This window comes from Haliaeetus albicilla, chromosome 19, assembly GCF_947461875.1.
Source record: "Haliaeetus albicilla chromosome 19, bHalAlb1.1, whole genome shotgun sequence".
Lineage (NCBI taxonomy): Eukaryota > Metazoa > Chordata > Aves > Accipitriformes > Accipitridae > Haliaeetus > Haliaeetus albicilla.
This window is the reverse complement of record NC_091501.1, coordinates 16599137-16625046: the sequence shown is the minus strand read 5'-3', so window position 1 is coordinate 16625046 and position 25910 is coordinate 16599137. Positions and strand designations below refer to the sequence as shown.

Genomic DNA, 25910 nt, shown 5'->3' with positions numbered 1-25910 from the left:
ACTAGCGCAGACCACCACAGCACTAAGCATCTCTCTACCAGTCTCCAGCTAATTCAGCCGAGAAGTTCTCGACTCCACATGGTGGCCCTCAGCTGGGCCACCTTTCTCACTCTCTTGACCTCCTTCTGCCCCAACATTTGCCCCACTACCCTTTCTCTCATCCCGCATGCCTTGTCCCAGTCACAGGGAGTAAACAGAAGCACAATGGACTCTAATCAAAGATCCTCAGAAAGCACTTGCCCAATTCCATTGTGAACAAAAGGCTAGGAAACTGGATGAAAAGAAAAAAAAAATAATAGAAAAAATGTAATCCTTGTATGTTAAGATTGGGAACTTTGACACTGAAATAGATGCATCCAAACTACTAATGCAGGATGTGAAGCTATACACACTGTGAATAACACCACAGAAAAGAAAGGAATGATCATAACAGAGGTACTGAAGGAAATTTCTATGCAGGAAAGAAAAACCATGGACTAACATTCTACTTCAAAAGTATAAAGCAAAAAGGAGATGAACAGCATGAATAAATTATGTGGTATGTAAAATGCACTTTTGCAAAAGTAAAAATTAGAGTTGAAGTTGCAGGGATGGCTGGGGTCTTATATAAATTCCAAAACTTAGACTAGAGTACGGACAGAGAGCTTTCATATTAAAATCATAAACATCAAAGATTATCTTTATGAATATTTTCAAATTAATGTCACATATCTTTATATATGACAGCCCACAGATTGTCAACAGTCTTGAACCAACAGTATGTTAGTTTAGAGCTGGTTAGTAATCAACGGGGGCACTGTGTGGGAAAGTACTGCCTTCAGTCAACTAGACTGAGGGCAGTGCAAGCCTTTCACTACAGAAGAGGCCTGAAGTTTTTTGACGTTATAATTAGTGAAGTTATCTGCAAGCTATAAAGAGAATAATCTTGCAGCAAAAGGTTTCAAATTCACAAGATAAATCACTGCTTTTTAAAAACGATCCAGCATGAGTAAGATCAGAAATTCTAAGGGAAGGATAAAGGAACAAACCAGAAAGAACACACAGGCCTTCAAAGTAAAGAAATGGCAATTCAAGTTAGACACTAAAAACACTCTTCTGATAGAAAGACGACTGGGGGAAAAAAAAACCAAACCAAAACAAACCAACCAACCCCACCCACAGAACTGGTATGCAGTCAGAAAGGGGTTAGAATGGGAGTTAGCAGAGATAAGGACCAAAACTTGAGTAATATTCCTCCTCAGTTTTCAATGTGAAGAGTATCAACCATAGGATCTGGAAGGCAGAATGAACTAACAGAAACAAATGCATGGGAACAGGCTGCCACTGGGGTAGGGAAGAAACTGGTTCAAGAGCAGCAGCCAAGTACAAAACCGGGAACCAGCTGATGCACAGAAGACTACTACCAGAATTCAATCCTGTTCAGAGGACTAAGTTAAAATTAGTGTTTTCATTAGTAACTAAGAAGAAAGGCATACATAATAAAGTCTGCTGGTGACAAAGCCAAGGGGCATCATCAGACATATGAGCTATATTTGATAAAGTATAAGAAATAGATGAGTTTCATACAGAAAGAAATGGATAAACAAGAGAAAGGAGCAACAATGGCAGAACAAAATTCAGGAGTACAAATGTAAGGTGATACCGCTAACTAACAAAATATCTGCTAAAAAAAAAGATAAGAATGTGAATGGCATCCTGTATGCATGCAGATGGTTCTAACCTGAGATCTCTACCTCAGTGTCCTGTGGCTACTTCTGTAGTAAAACACGGAGAAGTCTGCACTTCCCACTGACTTTATTTGTCCCTTTTCTAATGGGTCCATAGCCTGAGAAAGGTTGAAGAACAGCAGAATCAGGATATGATTAAGTAATGTATGTATGCCAATTAATTATACCTATTACTCTAAACTAGAACAAAAATAAAAGTTTACCAACATGACCATTCACTCTAAGAGGGAAGATAACAGGAATAAGCCTCACCTGGCCGAGCAGTATGAAGTAGGACAGGACTACGCTACATAAAGATGATGCTAAGTATAGGTAACGCAGGAAAAGGAAATAGGAAAGGTAAATAACACTTGAGGTTAGAACAAACAGATGAAAGTTGTCTGAGATATGTAAACTGGAAATAAAGAGTTTTAAAATGAGGCTGGTCTTCTTAATGGGTGAGATCATATAACTTTTCTGTGTCAGAAAGAGGTTGGCTTCAAAGTCCAGAAATGCTAACCCTTAAGGCAAGTGACCTATTTTGAAACAATTTCACCTGTCACACTTAGAATTGGCAAAAGTCTGGAGTGCAAAACCTGAGCAGAGGTGTTTCCAGAAAGGTATGGAATATGAAACTTGAAGTCAAAAGTTAACAATCCAGAAACCAGTTGGAAAATTGAAGAGTTTTACCATTAGTCATGTGTTAAGTGGTCAATACTAGAGACTATGCTTCCCTTTCTCGCTTGCACTGTTCATGTACAAAATTGACCCAGTGCTTGAAATTAAGTTGGCAGGCTTTTCCTCTTTTGCTAGCACACGATAAGCTTTATAGAAGTAATTAATGTCCTGTTAGTTCCATGGCATTAATGCCTCTCTTTGTAGGAGCTGTGCTATTTCCAGAAGAATATGTTTCATTAATAGCCTCCACCCCTGATTTCAGAGTTAAGATTTGATAAAGCATTAGCACATGATGTTTGAAGACAAAGACAAGCAGGGCCAAGGCAGCTGGAAGACAGAACTATCAGGTTTGAGACATGGTAGCTTACCGGTAGGTAAGGGCTAATTTTGAATGAGAGAAAAACTTAGTAGTAAAATACACCAACTTTCTGCTATTTTTCAGTTTTTGATTTCAGTAAAATACAAAGTTACATTTCATAGCAAAAAGCTAACTCCCCACTTCTAAACAGCCTGCAAACTGAGATAGCACCCAGTGCTGAAGCACTATAATTTTAAACCAATAGTTTAATATCATAAAAGTTAAACTGATGAATCCTGAAAATCTAAATCAGAGTAGGACAACTGGTCACAATTTGTCACTGTTGAACATACTATCTATCCTAGAGAGTTATGGACCATTCCAGTAAACCTAATTTGCTATTTTCAAATAAGAAGAAAAATGATTTTGTTTTTCAGTCAAGCCAATATAAAGAAAAAACAACATTAACTGGGTCAAAGGAGCAGGGGAAAATAAAATTGCTCTGGGCACATAGGTACAGATGACCACATGGCAACTTTACCTGTATTTTCCACAGAATTTAGGGTTTTATGTTCATGTTATTACCAAGTTCTTTAGACATCTGCTTTAGGGAATGTGCTTCTGATGAATGCAACAGGCTGTCTTATGGACAGTCTCAGGATAAGTGCTATGCTGTATAAAAAACTTAAATCAAAAAGATTTCCCATATAAATGAGACTCATACAAAAATGTAAGTTGGACAAGACCCCTGTGGTCATCAAGTTCAACCCTATGCTCAGAGATAAATTCTATACCAGATCAGGTTGGAAAGGCCCTTGTCCAGTTGAGTTTCAAAAATCTTCAAGAATAATGATTCCATAGCCCCTCTGTGCTCAACAGCTTTGTGATTTGTTTTTTTTACTATTATTATTTTAACCTGTTAGAATGTACTTCATTGCAATTTATGACCGTTGCCTCTTGCCCTTTCTTTATGCACTTCTGAGAAGAGTCTGTTTCCTCTACAAAGCCCATGCAATTATGTCCCTGCTTTTACCTTCTCTTCTTCAGCAGAAACACACCAATTCCCTTCAGCCTCTTCTTGTACATCATATGTGCTGGCCCTGTAACCGTGCTAGTGCTGGACTCAGTTTGTCTGTCTCCCTGTCATACTGACAGGACCAAATCTGGACACATTATTCCCCTCAATTCATCACTTTTGAAGGCAGCTCAATACGTGGCTAGCCTTCGTCACCATTGCAGCATAACACTAACATTCAGGTTGCTGTCCACCAGGACCTGCAAGCCATTTTCCAGGATGCTGCTCCTCCACCTGCACATTTGCCTTTGCTGAACTTCAGCATGTTCCAGTCTGCTCACTCCTCCAGTTTGCTGAGGTCCGTGTGAATGGCCGCCCTGCCCTCCAGCATACCGATCCCTCCTCCCAAGGGTGGTGTTATCCAGGGACTTGCTGATGGTGCATTCTGCCTTATTGCCCAACTTGCTGAGGAGTGTTAAAATAGTTTCAGCCCCAGTATCAACTGCAAGAAAGACTTCTTGTAAACAGCCACTCGTTTAAAACTTCAAACTATTGATTGCTACTCTTTAAGCCCAATGGTGCAATCAGTTTTTCACCCACCTTGTAGTCTGTTCATTCAATCCATACCCCCTCATTTGGATACAAGGATACTACATGAAACTATACCAAAAGCCTTGCTAAAGGTAAGTGGCTTCCACTGTTTTTCCCCCTCACTTGAAGAGGCAGTCATTGTAGAAAGTAGTCAGATTGGTCAAGCAACCAATTTTTCCTTGATACAACCGTGCTGGCTGTTTCCAATTACCTTCCAGTCCTCTACAAGCCTAGAAATAGTTTCTATGGGAATTTGCCCCATAATATTCCCAGGAAAAAAGGTGAAGCTGACCAGTGTTTAGTTCCCTGGATTCTCTTTCTTGCTCTTCTTTTGAAAACAGTAATGTTTGCCTTTTTCTAGTCATCAGGGTTATCCACACTGATAAAAGAAAAAACAGTCTCATGGTGACATCTGCCAGCTCACTCAGTCCCCTCAGATGGTTATGTTCCTAGAATAATAATCCATAGCTGTTTCAAACACTGGTCAGAAAATAATTTATAACTGAATGTCCTATTAAAAAAATAAAAAATTGAGGGCGAAAGGTCTTGAGGCAGCTTATATCTCTCAAAACAAGAAAGAGGAGGTGGAAAAGCAAATGACCCCATAGGAACCAAACCCAGGTTGCTGGTATGCTCCAGGACCTACTGGCTGTCTTCTGCAATTTCTGCTATACCCATGAAATTTCACAAAATTGCTGTAAATCTATGACAGCACTGGTGCGTTGCTTTAGCATTTCCTTAAGCTTGTTCTGCTTAGTTTAAGCTCTGTATACCATGAACAAAAATATTAATGAATTTTGAAGTAGGAATTTTGACTGCTTGCTGTTGGCAGAACAGACAGAACGAGTTTTTCCAAAGGGAAAGCCCAACCTGGGCTTGCAACTGGCATGTCTTGTTCTGCCCCAAATATCAAACAGGTTGAAGATATGTAATAGAACCTGCAAGCAGCATGAACATTACCAGTCCAGCAACCTTAGCAGGGAAGGCAAGGCTGCAACAGCCTCTGGGACACTTCTCAATTACAGTGACATATAAACACTGACAAAGAACCTTAAATAAGCTTGGGAATGAACAGTCAGCATTTAGAGTTGCTAGTCTTTCTAAAATAACATGTTTATAGCACCCTACATGTATTCAGCCTTTGATTCTATGCATTTAAAAACTAAAAGAAACAAGGAAAATGAACTTGTTTCCTCCTTTCTAAAGCTTTTAGAGGAAGGAAACAATATTTTTATATTTACTTCTGGAAGACCAGGATTAAAGCAAACATCTAGTTAAAGCAACAGCCATATGAATGTTAATTAAAAAAAAATACACATTTCTCAGCTACAGAATCTTCTATTAAAGCAAACCACCCCAATCCAAGTGACGTAGTCATTTACATTGCACTTTCATGCTGAGAGGGAGCTCGCTGTTAGGCACGGCTGCAACAAAAAGTTTCAGAGAAGAATTTTAGCACTCTACTTAAGCCAACACCAATCACAATCTACTCTTCATACTAGTAATAATGTAGAGGATATTTTCTTCTCTTCCTTTTCTAAAATATGCTTCAAGTTTAATCCAGTCCAAATTCAGAATGTAATTGTTTGGGGAAAAAAGCAATCACGAAACCTGATTACCTAGGGACTTTATTCACTGTAAAACAGGTTTTCAAGCATGGGCCAGACATGAAAGACCCACAGTCTCCCACAGCTCACAACTAAGACCTGAATCTTCTGAAACAGAAGACAAACGCTCTTATTCCATTCCCTGAAGCCTGTGACAGTCTTCTACTCCCCCCAGTGGCAAAAAACAACCCCAAAACCCAAACCAAAAATTAATCCAGAAGGAGGCCATTAAAGAAGCATCACTTGCTCATACAGTACTGTTCTTGAAGGTTCTTCAAACCAAAAATTCTAGTACTTAAAGGAGATTTTTGTTCTATGAAAAATAAACAGTCTAAATCAACATTCATCTTGAACTCCTATTTATGCAAAAAAGTTTTAGGAATTGATAAATATAAAGTAGTTGATAATGAAAACAGATTTTAAATTGATCGATAGTCCTAAAATTGACAGTCATTCCGTCAGGTTATGATAAAGAAAACCAGCCATCTTTAGAAATAAAACTACTTTTTATAGAAGTTTTAGTAGCAATCTTCTGTTTAAAAAAAAGAATCTCATAGAAAGCTGCTGCCACAGAGATATCACTTGCCTACTCTTATCAGCATTCCGATGTACCCCTCCTCATAAACTTCAAAAAGTTTAAAAAAACAGTGAGCATAGCAAGAAGTAGTATTTTCTGAAAGATGAACCAAATGGGTATTTAAAAAAATAATTCTGACATTTAGTGTAACTTCAAGGATATACCTTAGATGCAGTAAACGTGTAAATAGCAGTCTTCTATATTCAAAGATTGACTGCAAAACTATGTTATTTCAAATATTTCTGGCTTATATTAGTGGCATCTAATATTAAATTTAGCCTTGTCTAACAACTGACTGACCACTATTTAAAATTTGTACACCACTTATGAAAAGTGACTTTTAATCTAACAGTCTTGGAAATCTGAATTCAATGTGAGGAAGCCAGCAGCCAAGGAAAAGCATAATGGGAGTGATGCCTAAAGTCTAGTAACTGCTTAAGAGAACTACAAAATTTAGCAATTGTGTAACAGAGGAATGCAACAGTAGTATCCACTAACTAACATTGTAATACTTCAAAATTTCTGACAGGGATATTGACATATTACTGAAAAGCTTGATGAAAAATGTTATGTGCTATTTTCTAACTAAGCAAATGCTTGCATGTTAGCAGTTGTTAATAAGCAACACTGTTGATTATTGTGGCAACCCTTTGACAAACTTGTTTTCAATTTAGTCACAAAAATATGGAAGGACTGCTGTTTTGGTCAAGATCGGGTATTGTTCAAACTACGCAATCCAGTGAAGGCTCGGCAGCAAGCAAGGAGATGGCACAAACCCAAATGAATTACAGGGAATGACACCGAAGCCAACATCCAGTGCAGTGACTAAAGATTTCCCTGGAGACTATGATCTGGCTGGATTAACACTAAGAGATGGCCACGTAGTCTAGACGGGTTCAAGTACGCAGTAGGTAGAAGTTGAAGTTCAAATGGGGAACAGAGAGGAAGACTGGAGCCTTCAAGAAAACGACAAAAGCAGGTGGATTAGACCAAGTTTGCAGATGACACCAATTTGCAGGGCAGGGGCTACCGTACCGAGGGACCCAGACAGGCTGGAGGAATGGGCCGATAAGAACCTAATGAAATTCAGCAGGGCCGAAGGCAGAGCCCTGCCCCGGGGAGGACGAGCCCCGGCGGCCACACGGGCTGGGGCCGGCCTGCCTGCCCGCCTGCCTGGGGAGCAGCTCTGCCGAAAGGCCCCGGGGCCCGGTGGGCCGCGAGCGCTTGTTAGATCCTGCCTGGAAGACCGCGTCCAGTTCTGCTGCTCCCCGATAGAAGACAGACGGATAAACTGTCGCGAGTTCAGCAGAGGGCCGCCACGACGGTCCGGGGCTGGAGCAGCTGCCCCGTGAGGAGAGGCTGAGGGAGCTGGGCCGGTTCAGCCTGGAGAGCGGGCGGCTCCGGGGGTCCTAACAGCAGCCCACCTGTACCTACAGGGAGCGTATTAGGAAAACGAAGCCAAGTTCTTCACAGGGAAGCACGGCCAGAGGCTGAGAGACAACAGACGTGAAGGGAAACCAGAGAGGTTCAGACTGGACATGAGGAAAAACTTCTTCATGCAGGACGGTCAGGTGGTGGGACAGGTTGCCCAGAGGCTGTGGAGTCTCCATCCTCGAGGGCTCTCAGGACCATATGGGATAATCCTTCAGCAGACCGGTCTGAGCTCAGAGCTGACCCTGCTTTGGGCAGGAGGTTGGACAAGTGATGTTCTGTGTCAGTTTCGAACTGAATAATCCTGTGATTACTTACCAGCCACCTTCAGTAACCTTAGAAATGATACGAAAGAGCCCCGGGGCTTTTTTATTTCATGCACCAAATGAGGTGAGATACTGAACCCACATTTGAAGGTCCAAAACATTGATGCAAGACTTCAAACACTGTATTTAAGAAAAGCAATTATCAAATCTCACTGGTCCAAACTGAACCCACTGCAGGTAAGTACACCTAAAGAAAGTTAACTTAAAATTTAGTTCTTAAATTTACCAGAGGTTTTAAGCAATCCAAAAATACTCTAACACAGGTATTGAAAATCACCTATATGCTGCACTTCTTTTAAATATACTTAAATGTGCACTGTTTACACAAACTCAAAACTATCTAATAGGTTAGAATAGCCCCAAAGGATGTTACAATAAATATGGTCTAAACTGCATCTAAAGAACTTCTAGGTTGGAATTTTTCCTCTTATTTCCAAGGATTCCTGTATCACCCCTTTTCTTCTAACACAGAGAAATAATAACCTTCATTATTTTTGCATACTTTGAGGTTCCTATGTGCTATTAAGTCAAAGCCCTTGGACTGTCATAAAGTGGTTCTACGAGCCTTCACACCCCTCATTTATTCTGAGGAACGAAACGAACTGACCAACCCATCTGGAAAGAGTATGTTCTGTCAGTAAAATGAATGCTATCTGCATGGTGTAGTCGTGTCGTATGTTGATATTAGCATTACTACAAGCAGCACTGAAGCCACTAAAGCAAGGTTTACACAAGGATCAGCATCTTTTGTTACATCTACTGACAATGCTGGAAACGAGTTACAAGCTTACGAAGCAAAAGCCATTGTTCAATCTTGAAATAAATGCAGCAGTGTTCACTGATTTAGGAAAACTGAAAACCATCATGCTGAGTTGAAATTAGGTATGTTTATCAGACCAGCTGAGAAGAAAAGGAGTTAGAGTCCAGTAGAGGGGAGCAAGATTTGTTAATAATTTTTTCTTTTTTTTTTAATTATTCCTTTTTTTCTCCCACTAAAGGGGAAGGTGCTAAAATGGTGGCATTAGCTGAAGTGGACAAGAAAATTAATGTGATATAAAACAACTGAGTTCAAGAGTTTTAAGATCTAATAGATTTCTGAATTTCATTCCCATGCTTGTCTTTCAAATAGACTTTGCAGACTTTCCTTGAGGATTAGGACAACAGTGGGAGAAGTAGCTTTGTAAGAATTTTCCTCCCATTCTCTTTTAATGATTTTGGAAGTGTTCATACTGGTGCACAGCAGTTGTTTAGCTTCACTGGCAGTTTCCATGAGTGAGTTCCACTGAGATACATCAGACAAAATACTGTTAGGTCAGTCATTTTGATATCTCAAAAATAAACGGGATATCAAATATTCAGTACTCAAGACTGAGAAGACACATTTTTTCCAATAATTATAGGATTATTCACATTCCACACAGTTCAGCTTTTTGCAGAATAAATCCTGATGATCCACATCTATTGGCTACACAAGTGAATATTGCTTGTCAGAAAACATGAATGTAATGTTTTGACAGAAACAGAATTAGCGATAACCATCTCCAGAGTCATAAAAGATTTGGCACATTCCAAAAAAACATCTAGTTTAAAGTTATAAACTTCTTTACGTATTTGGGTAGTGTTTCTAACACAGATGACATGCTAGAATTATTTGTCAGTAACTTTAAACCATAACATCTGTAAATTATAATTTCTGCCTCCAGAGTAAGGACTGCAATGTCAACAGAATCAGCAAAGGAATCTACTGTCTTTAACTAATTTACTTTCTAGATCGAGAGCAGCAGGGTCTTAATGATTATTATTACTTGTTACTGTAATTCTTCAATTAAACTTCCAAGTTCATTCCATATGAGAAAGCTGTAGAGAACTGGAAGTATATTCACCAGTCACAATGCTTAGATTTTTAGCAGTAAGGATACTATCGGTGTGTGCTAGAGGTCCCACAAATTAAAAAAAGAAAATGTGTACACTATTTGCAGTCTGAAATGCTTTTCACTGAAAAAGGGTCCAATCTTCTTAATTGTAAACTTTTCTTCAATGCCACAGGAATATCAGAGCTTTGCAGAGAACCAGCTGGAAACATTTCAAAACTATTAAGAATATTTTCGTTCTAATGTCTTTCAAGGAAACGGCTCTACCATTTGCATTTAATCTTTTAAATAAAACTATGGAGGTAACAAGAGAAAAAAATTCAGTCCAGGAAGCTAAAGTTCTTTCTGGACCAGAAAGTCTAGAAGTGTTAGAGAAACTACATGGTGATGGTTAATGTAAAGTACTGGCTAGACTAACATATACACATATGTACACACCCCCATGTACTCTCACTGCAGTGACTCTGACATTTCTTAGCTTCTATTCCCTTGACTGCTGTGTTATTACTCTTTCATACAGTTCTGAGACTTTGTTCCAGCTTTACACAGGTGCAGTAGAAGTTTTCAGAAATTTTTATGTGAAAATGGAGGAGGGGACTACAGTCAGAACGTCTCAACATCACTTCAACACAGTTGTCAGAAGATGACACATTGCTGCTCTAATAGATGTGTCACTATAACGAAAAAAAAATTAAATAAATGTAATTTTGTTGAAGTCTCACACTAATTTATATATTTAATAGCTCCGTTTAAACAAAATCTGAACTGTTCTTACTTGATTTCAACACAGACATGTTCGAGAAATAAACATATCCAATGGATCAAATTATCAATCTGAATATATCCTGCAAATGAGAATCATTACAGGACACAACAAGGACAAGAATACCTTAGTGATCAGGGTCCCAAGTTGATGAAGTAAGGACCTTAAGCTTATCATGTTACAGGGCAGTGCCATATTAAGACAGCAGAATGGGTTGTGAGTGATCTGGAATTTCTAGATAGGATAATGCAAAGCTGGTAGCTAATATCTCAAAAACAGTCCAGCCTCATGAGCAAAAAGTTTCTCTAGGGATATTTGGCTTTTCTTCATATGGGGCCAGGTGCAGCTTTGCACTGACATGCATTTCAGTACCTGAGGTATTTCACTGACAGTCATTCAGGGATCACAACATCAAGCTAATTGCATCAGGGATATGCCCTTTGGCTTCACTTTCTGCTTCATCAGACTTCCTATGTGACCTTGGTTAAGTAAACCTCTGTTTCAATTTCCAATTTTTAATATCATGATATAAAATACTCCCCATCATTAAACCAACTAAATGCAACTGAAACTGTAAGATACTAATGCTGTAATAGAAGGTTGTGGAGAATGTTCTCAACCTATTCTGATCACTGAAGCAGTTAGAAATTAAATTCAGCCTAAACCTATCGAGTACCAGTTTTAAAAATCGAACTCACTAGGTCTAGAAAAGGTCTCAACTGCTTAGCGTCACGAGTACTCCAAAGGACTCAAGCAAGCCATTCAGTAGCTGGTTTTTCTTTTCCTCTTGACCAGTACCCATCTGTAACCAGCTACATCTTACAGATGTTTCTGTAAGATACATTTTAGGATACAATTTCAAGGATCTGGCGAAATTCCACCACTCAATCTTTGATTCACGCCACCTCCTCTTTCCCTCATCCTCTGTGCAAATCCTGCCTCCCACTGGCATTGCTGTGATCCACTGAGCAGCAGCCAGACTTTACCAGACAGGTAACTGAAGCTGTCTCTGCAGGAAACACATTATGGCTAGAACCACACTGTACTTTGAGATTCTTTCAAAGGTGGCACTAAAGTACCTACTTTGACAGCCTCCACATGAGGGCTACTAAAGATATCTGTCTTGTCTTTGCTCATAAAGAAAAAAAAATGTCCTGGGCAGTGTGGGATGAAACAGATGGCATTACAGAAAATGGCATTGTTTAAGTCATGCCTTTTCATTCTCTGCTAGAATATGACAACCTTGATGTCTCAGGCTATTTTCTCCAGAGGGAAAGAAAAATGTTTCATACTATTTTTCAGGACAAGGAAAACCAAAGAAAAAGTCTATTTTAGATTTCCCAAGTAAGATACAATGTCTTCTATCAGAAAAATTTTGATTTAGTAAAATTGTTCAAAACTGTACTGATGTCCTGGTTTTTAATGACAGTTCTGAAAACCTTTTCGCATTTCTTGATTCTCAGAACATTCTTCCCTCAAAAATCTCCATCATATGCTGAACACATCTTGTCAAAGAATTGGCACAATTTAAAATAGTGCAATACAGCCATTCTGCTTTTTGTTTTTAACTTAATCATGGGTCACACTTAATATGGCCTTAAAAAAAAAAAAAAAAAAAAGAAGAGAGAGAGACCTCTGTAAAAAGACTTCATAGCAAATATTGTCAAAACCTTGAAGGTCATTCCACTAAGGATGTTACTCAGTTTTGTCACCAAACACAATCTTTTCACCAATTAAAAAGACTTTATTTAATTGTCCATATGTTAATTTGCATGTAAATGACAGATTATCTACCAACATGGTTATGTTATGATGCCTATATAATTCCCTGGAAAAAAACTGCACACATTATTCTATACAAGGTAAAAGATGCAAAGGCAGCATCTGAAATATAAATACAGACAGATTTGTGAATAAACTTTAAATACTGAAATACTGATTATCTTTTCTATATAAATGGGAAACTATAGAACATGGAAACCTTTTGGTGGTTGAGGTTTTTGGACAAGAATGTATCAAAGGATATGAATTGCATACAAGCCCCTTCAAATGGCCTGAATTATGTAAAAATTAACGACCCCCTCCCCCCCCCCCCCCCCCAATGGCCATGCTTTGGAAGAGCATAAATTTGTGATTGGCTTAGAAACAAATCAGTCACTGTATGGCACATACTTCCATTAAATTCAGATTAGTTTTAAGAAAGCACAACACAATTCTAGTGTTCTTAAAGCCACCGAGATGTTTAAATACTAAGCTATTGTCTCCCTACCACAGTACTGAAGCGTGCATAAGACTGAGTATCCTACAAATACTTCAAACGTTGATGTTCTCTGGAGCATAAAATAGTATTTCAGATCCTCTTAAAAAATATGGATGCATGTATATACATAAAGCAAGTAACGTTGTATTGTGCTGAAAACACATGGAAAAAATTAAAACTTAGGTACTATTTTGAGAAACATTCCCATACTTTTTTTTCCTTTTTGTTTTTCCCCTTTTCTCTTCCCTGTGTTTTTTGGGGGGGCTGGAAATTCTGACTACAAAAGGGAATGTTTTATTCTTGGTTACCTTTTAGGAAATTTAAAGCTCCCAATGCTCACTTTATACAAAATCATTTTCTAAATTTTTATTGATAGACACTCCCACTAAATACCGATTCATTATTGAATTGCAATGATCTAGTGTATTCATGGCTAAAATCTGCCAAAATTAACAGGACTGTATCTAATAACCATTTTAAACCTCAATGTACTGAAAAAGTAGAGACAACGCTCATCTCATTCAGCAAGGACTTAGCCAACTCCTTACACTCTCTTGGTACAAACAAGCTGAAGATTTTTTAAAAACAAAACAATTTAAAACACTTTAGGTTTTCATTTTAAAAAACCTATTTCTCAACTTACACTACGTATATATAAAAAGAACTAATAATGCCTTCTTTATTTTTCCATAAAACCTCAGACCCAATGCTGACATGACAGCTAATTATTTTAAATGAGTACTGGTGTGCAGTTTCTTTTTCATTTGGAAAAGTAAATTTAGATCATGTTTGTGAAACATAGCTCCACTCCTTCCTCCACTCTATAAAAAAAGAAACCAAAAAAAAAAAAAGGCATTATTCTCTTGAAAGCATCATATTGTAGCATACTGTCTAAAATAGGTCAAGATTTGATGCAGAATGCTGACAAGGTTTTTAGACACAACCTTTAGTCTAAAATTGTTACAGGCTTTCCATCTGGCACAAGAACTGAATATGTGCAATTGTTAGCAGTAGTAAAATCTTGCATTTAGAAGACAACGTGAATGGAAAAAGACTGAGCCTTCACTGTCCAAAAGATTATAATCATTCAAAAAATAGTTGGCAGGCAGCTTAAGCGATATAGATACACAAGAGGTTACCCTTCACCCCGCATCCCTAACTTCCATATCCTTTTCTGGGGTTTTTTTGTTTGTTTGTTTTTCTTAGTTCTGTACAAACATTTATATTTAAAAAATTCAAGCAGCACAAGGTTTATTTAAACATAATTTCAGCAGTGGTTCTTTCTTAAAATAACTGAAGTCACTACCACATTCTTATGGGTATACTGCTCTCCTAGTGAAGAAGCACCACGCAAGCCAGTAACTTTTTATTCATGTGGAAAACACAATAAGTTTTTTTCATCCTTTTCAAAAAAATAACTGAACAAGGTGAATTGCATGCCTTATATTGCCAGTCATGTGAATGGACACCTCAAAGATCCTTCCAGAGACCTACAGTTTCTGAAAATATGAAAGGTAGGTCTACATAGCAGAGTCATAAGAACTTAAACCTTACACTCTGGTATTTTATTGCAAGTTACAATATATTGATCCAAAATAAAATAAAACAAAAGAAATAAAATAAGATAAAATAAAATAAAATCCTATTGATGACTGGCATGTGTAAAATGACTGAATCAACATTCTTTGAAATTGAATAAAACTGACTATCTTTTTTCATTTTAGTTCTCAATTCAGTGCAATTTTAAGTGCATTCTGAATAATCTTGTAAAACCAGCAGCCCTTATACACATTCACCCTCCCTCTCTGCATATTCTCTGTGTGTGCGTGTGTATATATATATACGCAGGCAGATATATAAAGACATTAACAAAACTAACACAGTAAAATTACAGCAAAAGAAAAGGTAATGTATGGGTGTCAGGTTCTCAGAGATCTCAAATTCATCTATTTATGCGCAATCACCATTAAGATCATAAACACCAGGCAAACTTTTCTGCATGCTATCCATGACCAAAAGTGGACTTATATGCTAAATAAAATGGGTATAGACAAGAGTAGCACTGCAGAGTAGACAGTATCTTGCCTGTAAAACTTCAGTTAACCTTTATAACTATAATATAGGAATTCCTCTTTTTGGAAAACTAACCAGAGTCAGCATTTACTTCAAAGGAAAGGATGAACATTATTCTGAAAAGTAAAATAGACAAGATCAAGGTTACAAAAATAACTTGAGATGTTTAACACTTGCAAATTTCTGCTTTCATTGAGACTAACAATTGCTCCCTTAAAAAAAACCTGTAAAATATGACTTTTTATACCTTTGGTCATTTCAAACGGTAATCTCAGTAGAATCATACTAAGGTCAAACATCTTCAGCAATCCAAACCAGAAATCTCAAATTTCTGCATGCTCACAGTGATAAAGGAACACCGCCAAAACAGCTAAATGCTGCTTTTTTGCATGGCTTTACCTTTTAGAACTCTGTTCCTCTTATATTGCCATTCCCATTGCCTGCTCTGCAGTCACTAATGCAAGTCTTTACCTTTTTCATCTCTTTGTTCCCTTCCTAAAAGGCCTTCAGTTCTCCAAGTTTGCTGTTCATCCAGAAACTGTCCTATGGCAAATCTGTATGGCTTTGTAGCATTTTCCAGATCTAAGACACACAGCTCATGGCACCTGAAGGCACCACCATTATGAAACAACATATTCTAGTTATAAGAGCAAAAACTTAGTATTAGAAATAATATGTGCTTTGAAGATAACAATTCAGTATAGTAATATATTTTGCACAACACAGGTTTGCAGTTACCCCTCGCTGTCTCTCTTTCATCATTTGTCAGAGCTGCACACTAGAATCCTGTTTTGGCAGCCAAAGTGCAGGTTTTCTGACGGGTTATGACAGCCCTTTGCCACAGCAAGGCCTCAATTAAATGCATTATCCTCAGGCTTTAACAAAAATCTTAACTATTACACCCATTTAGATCACTTCCACTGAGAACCCTGTATCAGGGGGTCAAGCAAACTAACATTCAAGTACTCAAGATTCATATACACCACTCTCCATCCTGTCTCCCTTCCAACCTGGACTGTCAAGGCAATGATGAAGCTTATGGGTTTATTGATTTTACTCCTATGAATCAGGTCAATTGGAATCATAACAGGGGTTATGTTTAGCAAGAATCTCTTTTGTCGGGCTCAGTGAATTCACTGACAAGCAGTTTTTCCCACTGTAATTCAAATCTTTTATCCAGAAGACTATTTAAAGTCTATACACACAATCACAACAGGACAAAGAGTATCTGCTTGTAAAAACAAACAACCGTTCCAACCAAAAAATATATGTGAATGTATTAAGACCTCCAATCTCAATCCAGTCATGAACTGTATTTTAGGAAGTAACTCTAGTATGTCACAACTGAAACCTTAAAACATGCATGAAGCTCAATCATGATACCAAATCACCTTTATTTACTGGGAGATAAGTGCAATGAGGAACAAACTTTTGGAGGGGGGGGGGAGGCCGGGGTGGGTGGTGTCAGAGTTTATCAATTCACTTAGTGCTTTTTACAACCCCAGTTTAGATGTTTTAAAAGTATATTGTCAACTGACTTTTTGCTACAAGTTAAATGCATTGCATTAAAGAATTTTTAAAAGTCATATTTTGCAGATGATCTTGGAGGAAAATAAGATTTTAAATCAAGTGCAAGAACTAAGCTTTGGTAATACTTTGAATCATAAATCCTGCCTTCCCACAGGTAATTAAAAGTTAATTAAAAGATAATTAAATGTTAAGCTGTATCAAACATTCACTTTAGCTACTATAAAGACTATAAATTTGTTCAGCAATTCCTATTATATCCTACCAAAGTGCAAAATCTCAGTCATAACAAAGAACTAGGAGATGCCTTTTTCTATTTCTTAGCTGGTTAAAGGAGGAAACACATGCATATCTATTAGCAAAACTAACAGATGACAACAGTTGACTTACCCTGTTTAGCAATTTGCGTTGAAACCAAGTACTGTAAATATCCTTCAGCATTGTCTTACATAAATAAAATTATCTTTTGCAAGACTACTCAAACTCCTTATAAAATAAGAGATATACAAAACAATCTAGGTTTTAAACCAATTTACTAAGAATATAAAGAAAATGAAAAGTGACTGAAAAGTGATTGTTAAAGAACTGTTGCTATATTTAGAATAATTAGCTAATTTAAAGTCAGAAGAAAAAGGATATATGCCCATGTTTTCGACTTCTCAGAGAAACCACCTAGCATTCCTGTTAAAAAAGCAATTCTTCTCCAGTGAAGAAATTAATACACACATACCAGAATTATTTTACTGAAGCGAGCGACGGCAGAGACATTTCAAATAGATACCATTATTAGAGAATAGAGACAAGTATGAAGCTGAGTTTTATCTGAGATATCTAAAGGCATTGGAAAGGAAAGAGATGAATATCAACTCACCAAAAACACTGGCGATCTAACAGCAAGGCTTGTCTCACAGCTCAAGTTTCCAGTTCCAAGAGAAATCATATGTGCAGTGATAGAAAGATGACAAAAGGGCATGCTGTGCTCTCCTCTACTTCAGTTGAATGACAGCTCTACTAACAGGGAACCGAGACGCACACTGCAAAATCTAAAAAGAGTGAGTACTTGATATGAGCATGCTCGGTATCTAATTTAAAATGGCCTGATGCTTCATCTCAGCATGAGATGGCCTACTTCCAAACAATTTCAGAATTTTAAGTCAAATCTAAAATCATTAATTGGAATACGCAAAACTCAGCCACCAAGCAGTATTGATTTTTTATTATTTTTTTTTTAATCTGCACTGATGCACAGATAATTATTTGCACTACTTCCCTGCAAGGCATCCTAAGGCTTAAACACTATCATCATGTGCTTCAATGTAATTACATGATACCACTGTAACAGGCTGAAAACCTTTTCAGGATAGCATATGATTTGAACACTAAGCAGCACAATTCATAAATCAAAGACAACAAATCTGTTAAGTATTCTCCAAATCAATTTAAGAATTATCTTACCTAGTGATTTCTGGGCAGCTTTTTTTTTTTTAGGGTGGGGGAGGCAAGAAGGAAGGGCAGAGAACTGTCTAACAAGTGATTTATGTTCCAAAGGAGTTTACCTCCACTTAAAATGTCTTTATACATAAAGAAACCATTTAGCTTCTTAATGAAACAATTTATTTTGATATCAAAAGCCAGGTTATTCACGTGCAAAAATCCTATGTCAAAGAAAACAGATACTCAACCCCCTTCCTTTTAGAGATTAACATCTTTTAATTCACCCACAAACACAAGTAGTACAGAAGTCTTCTATGTTTTGATTTTCTCTATCTCACAGGCCTCTTTCCATATTTATTGTATATTCATTTTTTCACATGAACACACTACATCTTTCCCCTCTTGTGGGAAGACAAAAGCTATGCCCCAGGCACTTTGGTTTTGTTTTTTTCTTTTTTTAAATGCTTTCCTCCTTATCATTCAAGCTGAACGCAAAGCCAGGCAGACTATTTTATAAATGCTATATTTTAAAAGATGCCTCATAAAAAGCAACACAGCCCACATCCTGGTCTCTGCCACAGCTGGACATAGAATTACTTAACTGAATTTGGAGTAAATTCTACTAATTGGAAGGCATGTATCAAATCCTTTACTTTTAGTACAGTGGATAAAGGTTAATATAACGTTCAGTAGAGAAGCAAGACATTATTCTTAAGCTTCACTAATGTCTACAACTAACTTAAAAATTAGGGTTTTGTATCTATGTGAAAATGCTTGTATTTAGTATGGGAATCTGCAGCTTCAGCCATAGTGATCTGAAGTCCAAGACACACACTGCAATCCTATCCTTTGAAAATCCTCTTGGCATGACAACAAAATATTTTCTAAGGTAATTATTTCAACATTCATCCTTGCCCTTTGCCTTTGAACTCACACAAAACGATAGGAAGTACTTTTACTTTAGAAATTCCTTCCAGGCATAAACCCAGAAGTCAAGATGCACAACAGAGCTATGGCACAGTTAAACCTGATTTGCATGAACAAACTAAAACATCCCATTTCATACTCCAGAGTTAATACTACATCACTATAAAAAGAAGTTTATTTACAATCACGTAACACTAACTAAATTAATTTGATTCTTAATCATGTAATACCTTGGTAGCTAGTTTTCTTGTACCAATACATAGAAAAAACAACCCATGCTACAAGATCTGTCCAGGTCGCAAAATTCAAATAATTTCTACAGTCTACTATTAGGCGATGAAAAGTCTGCTTCTTGATAAGAATTTCGGTATTTCCTTGTCAGCTAATGAACTCTTTAAAGAAAAAGGAAATGAGTATTAAATCATATTTCACATTTTTATCTAAGCTTATCTTCTTTCATCACCTAACTTTTCATCATTTGCTCTGTTATTGCTCTCTGAACTTCCGCAGAGATTCAGACTGGTGAAATGCAACATATTTTTAAAATGCAAGATGTCATTAACGTAAGAGCTGCCTCCTGAGTGAGAAATGTTTTCATCCAGGCAGGTTTGATCTAGCTTCACTCTAAAAAAAAAAAAAAAGTGCCATTGAAGAAAGATTCATTGTGCAAATCTATATCTACCTAATCAGTAGTTTGTAGTTTCCACACATAGAAGATAAAGGGGAAAAAGAAGTCGCTAATAAAATCCATTAAAATTGAAGTAAACACTGTTCTCTTGTTCTAGGTTTATTTGCCTTTGCTTCCCAAAATCCCATCAAGCTAAGCACAAATTCTGAGAATTTTCTTCGAGCTAGACAACAATTTACAAGTTCAAAAGGTCTGCTCTGAAGTTAAATTTCTGTGGGTATATTGTTATCGCCTTGTTATCGCCCAGCACACTAAAACTATGCCAGACTACTGTGTGTTGACGTAAAGACTGAATTTAATGAGCCCTAGGAGACCATTACAGGAATAAGATTAATTTCAGTAAACTCGGCACACAGAAGACACGACAGAAAACGTTTAAAGACTGAGATTTTTTTTTCTTTTAGTATATTTATCAAGAAATCAGGTGGTGAATACTTATATCTTCGCTGCTTTCTAACAGCTTCTTAGCAACAGTTCACACAAACACCTTTGTTCACCTTTTCTGACAGCAGAGCAGCTCATTTCAATATGATTGGTGTTTTGCATTATGTTTAGGTTCATTTTAAGTCTCAATATCAAACTCAATACTATTTCAGAATGAAGTATGATTCACTTTTGAGCTTATAATTAGGCCTGACTATGTGGATTTTATTAAAAGGTTGGACTTACGCAACTGATGTTTTTAACTAAACATGATAAATTCTTCAGTAAATTATATAAAGCTGCATTTCACAAGGCTTTCTGGCATCCTAAAAAGAATTCCACAATCATGTCTCTCACGAGCTCTTTCAGCTCTCTTCCCAGCTTTGGCATGATCACACAAGCAGCTTTCCTGGATTTGGACTACTGTTAGTAATACCTCAGAATGCCTCTCTCAAATACTACATCACAGATATCTAAAATTTCTTCCTTTTCTATATAGTTTAGAGCTATGTTCTCCAGATACGTGTAGCAATTTAAAATCTGTTTGCCATTATGTTTTCACATCTTAACTATCAGCTGATCTATTCAAGTAGAAAGAACATTCTTCAATGAAACCAAGAAAAAGTATATATCTGGGTCTAGACAACCACAAGAAAAAAACTACATATGCAAAGTTCAAAAGATGAGTCATTTTTCTCTTATTTACATAACATCATTTACATTCTTGTTACTATTCATAGTTTTGTTTATGCTACATATTTCTAGCATGCCTATGTGCAATGCTCCAGTCTTCCTATATTAATAAGTATACTTCTCTGTTTTTTAATAAGTGTATTTCTCTGGTTTTTTTTTCTTTTGTAATTATTCTTGCATGTAATTTGAAAATATTGTCTGGGTTTACAGCCCTCCTTTCCATCCCATGTGTTATTTTTGCCTTAAACTTTCTTCTCTTATTTTTTCCCTGTTGTTAACCCATCTCCCAATGCCTTCAATACTGAAAGCAAATTAAATAGATGTTGAATATTACTCATTAATAGTAACTTCAAACAATCAGGAATAAAAATGGTTGAAAAAAAAGGAACACGCAAATCTTCTGAACTTTTATTAATGCACGTATCGTATGGCTAAAGGCATCAGGAACTGATTAATACCAAAATCAGGACTAGGACATAAAAACACCATAGAAAAATAGCATTTGTTATCTGCAGTGCTTGTTTTACTTCTGTCACTATCTATGTTTTCAGTTTATCTGAGTAGTTAACTCCAGACATTCAGAGAAGCATCAAGTCTCTCACTCTGCCCAAGTTCAGCACTCTCAGCACACCTGCAGCAAATCTAAAAATAACAGATAGTCTTCAACTATCTTGCGGGGCTTGCACAACCCACCAAAAGGGTATTACCATTACTGACTCAAAGGACCTTCTCCAAAGGATGTCCTCCTCACCTCATCTCTTCCTTTGAAGGCTTCACGATGGAGGACTTGACAATTACATGACATGGCATGAAAGGGTAAATGAGGCATCAAAGGATCCGCAAAATACATTTACTGCATCATCTGAGAAGAGACCTGTATTCTACTCCTTATTAAGTTATTGCAAGCCCCTGGTAAGTCTGTCTTCACAGTCTGTCACTCTTCATATGCCCACAATTAGACTGAATAGTCAACTATGAGTTTGTGCATTACCATTTATATTGTAACTTCCTTCCTAAGTATAGGTATACTAAGTGTTACAGATACAATAGTTTGTGCTTGTGCTCTTGAATACGTATAATGGAAAAATAGAGTTTATATCTGCTGTTCACAGCTTATAAAAGCAGACTGCATGTTGGTCTTTAATATATGACCATAGATGATTCATCTGGAAAATTTTATCAGACAATGTGCCAGAAAATATAAAATTGCCACTGCTGCCCAGATCGTTAGTGTTGCTTTCCAAGTTTTTATATATATATTTATATGACGGGGTGTCTAAGAATAAGACCACATCTGAACCAACCACCTTTCATAAATAATACAAGCTACGTATGTGCCTCTCCTGATGACAAGCTCTAGCTACACAGAGACAGACAACTCACTACCTGTCCTCAGAGTAGACAGAATTCTTCCTCACCCATTATTCTCTTAGCAAATTTGCTTTTCTTTTAAAAATAGTCATTAGCTTTAGAAACACATTCAAGACGGGCAAGCGAACAACAGCCTGACAAAGGAACTGTACTTGGTAAGGCAAATTCTTGACTATTTCTAAAATTCGACCCATTAGTGCCATTCCTTATTTTATGTCTATTCCCAGAATTGACATTAAAAAAAAAAAAAATCTAGTGATTCCATATATGAATACATTTACTTCTGCTCAGAACCGCCAATCTCAGGAATCCCATCTGAATACTTATTCTTAATGTCTAACCCAATTGATTTTTCTGCAAATTTCTTATACTGCAAAAATTGTACAAGTCCGAGAAATTTTTTTAAGGCAACATCGCTACGGACCTGGTCAGTTGATAACACATCCTTCAATTCTATTCAGCATCAACAAAAGCAGCATAAAATACTTTTCAGTTTTGGATGCGACGCAGAACACAAGTGAAACAACCCATCAAATACAAGTTTCTGTGCAAGAAACATTGAAACTCAGCAGCCCTTTTGTGCTGCAAGACCTATAGTCATTTTCAAATCTTTATTCAATAACTGTCACATAGCATGAATCCTTTTTATTAACTGATAAAGCCAGACTTAAAACTGCTGAGATCCCATCTGGAAAATATCTAAATTCTCCTCTCAAACTAACTTACTAGCCATCCAAAGCTCTCTGCAAAGTTCTTAAACTCATTCTGAATTGCAGTTACACATGTGCTCATTAAGCAGCTTCCTTATATTAATGAAAGGAATTCTAAAGTAAAAATATCCTTTTGTAGATTTATCACTTAATATTTATAAAACAAATACAATCATTTATTGAATTTAAAATTAACTATTTAGAAAAACACGCTACTCTGACAACTTGCTGATTGTGTACCCAATACAGAATTGCAGACACGAGCACTGGCTGAACCAATCCAAACGAGCACTAAGATCTCTGCCTCATCTCCCAAGTCTCTAGATATGCAAAAATTAAGGTGATGAAATCCCTGCAGTGAATGAAAGGACAAACTCTTCTACATTACAGAAAATGTAATATATTGCAGGGAAAATGTGTATTGCTTATTTCAAAATTATTTAAAGCAAAATACAGGTCAGCATCACTAAATAGCAAGGTAAGAGAAGTTTACTGAAAGAAAGAAAAATTCTGAAAGTGTTCAAATGGGAGAAAGAATACTAGCTGCAATGAAAACTCACAAACAGGCAAGTCAAAAAAATAAATACATTGCAGGCTCTGAGGAACCACTTGCAAATGTGTAGAGCCTGAAAAGGGGAGAGACAGACCCTGTATCTCACGCCTAATATAGCTTTCAAACTTCAGAATTGGGAAGCTTTTCAACCAATAAAGAAATTTAAAAAAATAAATAAAAAGAAAAAAAGCAAGAGGGCTGATAGAAGGGTAAGGTCACTGCAGAAAGCTCAGTTACATTACTTTCCTCTATTTGTTTTCACACTTGGGGGCGCCTTTATGGCACCCTTGTTGACCTAATTGGCCCAATGCAGATTGTCCAATGAATAAAAGTATTGGTTGAATAAGGTGAAGCAGCCAGATGGTCTTCTGTAACCACAGAGCTTATCTGTTATCCAAGGTATCCAAATTGCCTCAGTTCCACAGAATTGGAAGGTCCCTTGACTCTATGTCAAGTTTTACAGAGCTTCTAGGGTCAGCTAGAGGTCTACAGACGAGGTAAACCTTACAGTTTGTACTAGGCAAAGCCATCAGAACTATTCTAAATATCGGAGTTAACAGGTATGAAATCTGTTGCAACAGGGAAAAGTCACCAACAGCTTTTGAAAAGGAAAGCCATACCTCAGGCATCCAACAGACTTAGTAGTAGTAAATAAAAAACTAACAACTACAAAAAACAAACAACCAACCAAACAAAACCAAACAACAAACAACAGAAAAAAGCAAACAGACCTTTCAGCTCAGAGAACCTGGTTTTCCTAGAAGCATCCAATAAGGTCACTCAGAGCTGCTCAAAGAAACTAAGGTGCCAGAGCGTAAGAGGAAAGGTTGTCACATAGATGGTAACTGGTTCAAAAGAATGAAAGGATATGAGTAAGACCTGCAAGGGCTTGAGCTCACATATACTCTTCATCCTGATTTCAAAAAGGGGATGAATACAGAGGTAAAACTTTACCAGAGAGTATCTCATACGAAGGATGCTCTTCAGGATACAACGATAAGGGCCCAACTGAAGAATTACAGAGGAACTATATAAGATTAGGACCACAAGCAGTAAAAGAGCAAGTGATATTTAATAGTGGTAACATACCATGACGCAAGTGAACCCCACGCTGTATTTTACATATTCAATAATGGGCTCTGAGCTCACCATTTCTACCATGGAACAAAACCTTAGTATTGGAACAGATACCTTTTCACAGTCTGGTCATCTCACAGAGAATTCACAGGAAGTTTTGTGTGTAGATTAATCCTTAAACACATACAAAATATAAAAAACCCCACAGAGTTTCAAAGAAATGGCAACAAGGATGACTAAAGGGTGTAGAACACTTTCCGCATGTAAGGGACAAAAATAGATTGATAGGCCTTAGACTGGGGATGTGATAAAGATCTTTTTACCACTCAGGCTTTTATGGTAAACAATGCATCACCGCACCTACAGGAAAACCAGGACACACCAAATGAAACTAGATGGTAGCAATTCAAAACTAAAAAGGTGTTAGCCCTTCATACATGCAGTTGCAGCACGGAGCTCCGTTTAACAACTCTGAAACAACTTCTGGAGAGTTTGCCTGGGTTCAGGAATGAATACAGAAACCCATCAGCTGCAATAAAATAGAAAGATATCACCTCTGCCTCTGGAAATCACTGAACCACAGACTGCTGTTGGCCAGGAATTCTTGTGTAGGTTCCTGAAAAACAAAACAAAAATCCTCATCCCTGCCTAAATCAGTTTCTGGCAAATGCTGTGAAAACCACAAATATACTCTGTTAGATACCTTGAAGACAGGACATATCAATCTACTAGAGATATTTTCTCCTATATTTGGCTGCTTTTCTCAGCTACTGTAGAGCCCAGTATGAATGGTATTACAGCATCAATTTATTAAAATTTAGAGGGGTTTTTTGGGGTGGTTGGGGTGGTGGTGGTGGGTTTTTTTGTTGTTCTTGTTTTTTTTTCCAAACTTCCAAATTTCTTCAAATAGTTTTTTCTATTCCCCTGGCTTCTTCAACATCCTTTTCAAGATAGGGAATGATCAACCAACTTGTGGCATGGAGTTGACTTTCCCTTCAAATTGCACTAGCTTGCCAAATACAAACATCATCTTCCAGCAAGCCAGAGCTTATGGACTGTTCCCTATTTCCCTGAAAATTGATGTAGCATAGATTGTGGAAGGGAGAGGAAAGTAATTCTCAAGCCACGGACAGTGAAAGATTATTAAACCAGTGAACAGGATAATTAAACTCTGAATGATCCACAGCTAATTTGCAGTGGAACTTTACTGTACAACACAGGTATGTAATTATCCTTTTTAATCAGATACTTGATATAAGAGTCCCTGTTAGGGGGTCCCCACAGATAGATGCCTAAAACAGGGATACTATT

General features: G+C 37.2%; 1 protein-coding gene across 18 annotated transcripts in view; it reads right to left on the bottom strand.

The window, feature by feature from the left end:
* PLEKHA5 (pleckstrin homology domain containing A5) overlaps positions 1–25910 on the bottom strand; it is a 176270-nt gene that overhangs the window by 93244 nt on the left and 57116 nt on the right. The window contains exon 4 of one of the 18 annotated variants that reach the window (XR_011328895.1): positions 17595–17766. The exons of 16 other annotated variants lie outside the window; for them this stretch is intronic. The gene's annotated coding sequence lies outside the window, so the exon portion shown is untranslated. Of the gene's footprint in view, positions 1–17594; positions 17767–25910 lie in introns of those variants that run through there. One more of the 18 variants, XM_069807840.1, reaches the window with a different exon arrangement.